The following is a 4,836-nucleotide window of genomic DNA, read 5'->3' as shown; positions in this document are numbered from 1 at the left end:
TGACGCAGGCGGCGGGGCCGCGCACGCAGGGCAGGGGCGGGCCCGGAGACTTATTTGGCGCTCGGCGGGAAGGCGTGCAGCGACGAGAAATAAGGCCCGGCGGAGCCGGCCGCGCGTGCGCCCGGTGGAGGGCGGAGGGTGGCCGAGGCGGGACGCGGGGCGGCTGCGGCGGCACCTTCGCCGGGCCCCGCCCACCGGCGCACCTGCGGGGGTCCGCCCACACAGCTGTGGGCCCGGGTCTCCCGGGCGGAAAGATTCCGTAGGGAGACCTTTTGGAGGATGGGGGCGAGGGGGAAGGTGTACGAACGGTGGCAGGAACTGATGCAGGTCCGCTTGTCATCTCAAGCGTGTGAGAGGCTCCCTGTCCGGAGGCGGGCGCCAGAAGAGCAGTTTGCGTCTGTGTCCTCCCGCGTGTCTAGTCGGAATCCTGCAATTACCAGGTTTTCTTTCTCATAGTAACCCTTAAAAGGGGCTTTCAACATTCTTTCTGAGTCCGCGCTGCGCCATACAGTGTTCTTCTGTTGACTGCCACCCCCCAGCCGCACTGTCCTGTATCCACTGGACACGCCCTCATTTACATTTAAGTTAATTAAAATTCGGGGCCTCAGCTTTCACTGAGCCAAGAGACACACGCAGATGTAGGGTTAGGGAGCTCTGAGAATTGCTCGCGCTCACTCTAATTACTTTTAATTACAAGTAAGGCCCATGCATTTTCCAGAGCGTAAGAAGATAGTAAGCATTACTCAGTTTTTATGGGGTACCCTTGATTTGGGAGCCAGGTACAACCACCCTTGCTGTTTGATTGAGAGGCGCAGGGGGAGGCCTCAGAGCGGTGGTTATCTAGCTCCATCTGCTCCGTCCAGAGCTGGGCAGTTGGCAGGCTTTCTGCCCTTGGCCGGAGGACGCCAGAGGAGTCTCTGCAGCGGTGCGGTATCCCGCGTGTTCCTTGGTCCGCCTGCGCTCCCTACCTGCACCGGGCAGTCGGGGTGCAGCACCCAGAGGGTGTCTTTGGCCGCCCACTCAGGGAACAGGGTGGACAGCATGAACTCTTCTGATGTGGGTGTGATTGATTTCTCTCATTGCGAGCAGCCGGCCAGAGAACCCCACCCCCTCATCCCTGCGTGCTCCCCCTGAGGGCACAGGGAAGGCAGGAAACAAACGCCTTGTTCAGAGCCAAGCATGAACCCGTGATCAGTCTTCAGTAGGAAGATCACTGAAGACCATTTCCCAAATTGGAGGTTTTCAAACAGACTTCATTTCAGTGATGTTATAATTGGGAGAGTGGCAGTTTCATTCTGTCTTCAATAATTTAGAGTGTACTTAAACCAGTGATGGAAAAAAAAAATTTTTTTTAAAGATGATACTACTGAGGGGCACCTGGGTGGCTAAACCGGTTGAGCCTCTGACTTCGGTTGAGGTCATGATCTCATGTGTGGTGAGTTCAACCCCGGCGTCGGGCTCTGTGCTGACAGCTCAGAGCCTGGAGCCTGCTTCGGATTCTGTCTCCCTCGCTCTCTGCCCCTCCCCCGCCCCTGCATGCGAGAGCGAACTCTCTCTCTCTCAAAAATAAACATTAAAAAAAATTTTTTTTTAAGATTAAACTACTCAGTTTGTGCGAGTGCTGTTGTTACATTATCTGGTAAATATGAGAATATACGCGCAATCTGTGTGTCTGTCATTTATCTGAGCTTCTTTGCCCTCACGTTCTTGAAATAAATGCCAATAAAGTCAAAGAGAGAATGCTCAGAACGGCGCTGGAGACGGACGGATACCATGCTCCTGTGGCCCAGGAGAGAGCGTGCATGTGACAGTGTGCCTGTACCACCTGCCTGGTGCTGTGGCCATCAGCCTGAGTCCGGGGGCACCCAGCATCCCTGGTCTCTGGTCTCTGCATTCGGGCTGCTGCGTGACCTTCATTGTTCCTACCATAGGCCCTCAGGCTCGGCAGTGGGACCTGTGCTCACCTTTTTGTCTCCCAAAGAATGAACTTGCAGCTCTGGGCTCTGCTTGGCCAACCGGAGAGCAGAATAGAACAGCGTATACAGGGGGTTGGGGTGGTGATTTCTCCCCAGGAACACCCATGTGAGATTCCCAGCCCACCGCAGGCTCCCAAGGGGAGGGGAGATTTTGCTCCCGATTTGTTACAGAGGAAGGCAAGTCACACTGTCTTGCAAGCCACTGACTTCAGACCTTCTGACGATGCCTGGACCCCATGGAGGCCATGAGACTATGGGTGTCATCCAGGCCCAAGAATGCTATGGCCTCACCATGCCCCACCCCCTACTCAGGCTCTGCTTCCTTCGGCTCCTGACCAGACAGGAAAGCAAGACAAAGACAGGCTCCAGTTCTGCCGGCAATCAGCTGATCTTTCCCTCCAGCACTGCAAGGGCGCCTGGGGGAAGGTGGCTCATGCACCGGGAGCTTCAGAACCACACATGGGGAGGAGGCACACGCAAACTCAAGACCAGTGGGCTGACAGAAGAGTATGGAAGGTTCACATTGCCTCCAACTACAAGAAACTGCCGCATATCACGCTTTGGTTTACTATTAAAGAACAGTCTATTAATAACACATTTTCCTTCAACCACGGATCTGAGGCCAGATTTTTTGCATATGCTTCATTCTCACTAATTTTTTTTCCCCTAAGAAAGTGTCACTTATTTGTTTGTTGTAGCTGTTTACACTTTTTATTAGTGCACAAATGTACATGGGGGACGGTGGAGAGAGAGAGGGAGAGAGAAAATCCCAAGCAGGCTCCATGGTGTCAGCACAGAGCTCAACTCGGGGCTTGATCTCATGATTATGAGATTATGACCTGAGCTGAAATCAAGAGTCGGACACTTAACCAACTGAGCCACCCAGGAGCCCCTGTTTTTTTTTTTTTTTTTAAGCAAACGTTAGATATTTGTGCTACAATATCACTGTATGTTTTCACCAGGTCACTAAAATCAAATGTAATTTTTCAGGATCCAGTTAAGATCCTAGAGACCTTGACTTTTCTGTTGTTTTTCCACTTTGATTTTATTTTACATCTTTTATGCTTTTATTTCACTTTTGTTTTACATTATTTTGTCATTTTCCATTATATCTTAGGGAACTTCTAAAATTAAGGGGTTTATTTTGCAATTAAAAAAATTTTTTAATGTTTATTCGTTTTTGAGAGAGAGAGAGACAGAGCGTGAGTGTGGGAGGGTCAGAGAGAGAGGAAAACACAGAATCTGAAGCAGACTCCAGGCTCCAAGCTGTCAGCACCGAGCCCTATGCAGGCTCGAACCCACGAGCTGTGAGATCATGACCTGAGCCAAAGTCGGATGTTTAACCGACTGAGCCCCCCACGCACCCCAATAGGGGTCTTTCTTTCCTTAAGTGAGATTATTACTTTCACTAATTTTTTTTTACTTGGGTAGAGTTGCAGCACAATACTGTTTCTCAAAATGTTATGTTAATATGTAACGGGTGGATCATTTCAGATGAATTGCTCTTTTTTTAATTTCTGAGTTTTAATTTCTAACATGGTAACTGTGAATCTGCACAATCTACATTAACAGAAAGTTTATGAAACCAAAAAGTTGGAAAGAATTTCCCAAAAGCCCGGTACAGCGGTGCAGCCACAGGACACAGAAGCACAGCTCCCAGAGGCTATAAGTGTGTCAGCTTCAACACTGCTAACGACGCACGTCCTGTCTGCAGGAAAGCAGTTTTGGTGGCTCGAGGTTTTTTTCTCTGTACTTTTGCAGTGAACATGTGACATGTATAACCAGAAAAAACATTGACGTGATATAATAGTGCCTACCTGTTTTCCTCATAGTGGACATTATGAAGATCAGAAACTTTTTTTTTCTTTTGTTTTTTTATTTTTTTTTAATTTTTTTTCTCTCTTTTATTTTTTTTTAACGTTTTTTTTATTTTTGAGACAGGGAGAGACAGAGCATGAACAGGGGAGGGTCAGAGAGAGGGAACACAGAATCTGAAACAGGCTCCAGGCTCTGAGCTGTCAGCACAGAGCCCGACGCGGGGCTGGAACTCACGGACCGCGAGATCATGACTTGAGCCGAAGTCGGCCGCTTAACCGACTGAGCCACCCAGGCGCCCCCAGAAACGTTTTAAAATGCCCTGAAAAATCATAACTTACCCTGTGTGCATAGTCTTACTACCACGGAAGTTCTCCCAGGGCAGGAGCTAGGCTTTCAAGTCAACACCATTCTCTAGAGTGAGGCACACACACACAGTAAGCACTTGCTGAACTCATGCTGAATACACAAATAAATGCATGAATGTCTTTTTTTTTAATGTTTTTTTATTTATTTTTGAGACAGAGAGAGACAGAGCATGAGCAGGGGAGGGGCAGAGAAAGAGGGAGACACAGAATCCGAAGCAGGCTCCAGGCTCCGAACCATCAGCACAGAGCCCGACGCGGGGCTCAAACTCACAAACCGTGAGATCATGACCTGAGCCAAAGTCAGATGCTCCATTGACTGACCCCCCAGGCGCCCCTAAATGCACGAATGTCTTAAAGTTAATTATACTGGGGCACCTGGCGGGCTCAGTCAATGGAGCACGTGACTCTTAATCTCAGGGTTGTGAGTCTAAGCCCTATGTTGGGTGTAGAAATACTTAAAAACAGATAAACCCTTAAAAAAATAAAGCTATGAATTATATGTCTGCAACTTCTGGTTGCGGCTGAATTGTGTCCCTCCCCAAAACATGTTGACATCTCAACTCCTAGTAACTCAGAGTGTGACCTTACTTGGAAATAGCGTTGTTGCAGGCGTCGCTAGTTAAAACGAGGCCATATTGTATTAGGCTGGACCCTGAATCCAACGTCTCGTGTCCCAT

This window comes from Acinonyx jubatus, chromosome A3, assembly GCF_027475565.1.
Source record: "Acinonyx jubatus isolate Ajub_Pintada_27869175 chromosome A3, VMU_Ajub_asm_v1.0, whole genome shotgun sequence".
Taxonomy (NCBI): Eukaryota; Metazoa; Chordata; class Mammalia; order Carnivora; family Felidae; genus Acinonyx; species Acinonyx jubatus.
The sequence above is the reverse complement of the archived record's forward strand: the minus strand, read 5'-3'. Positions refer to the sequence as shown.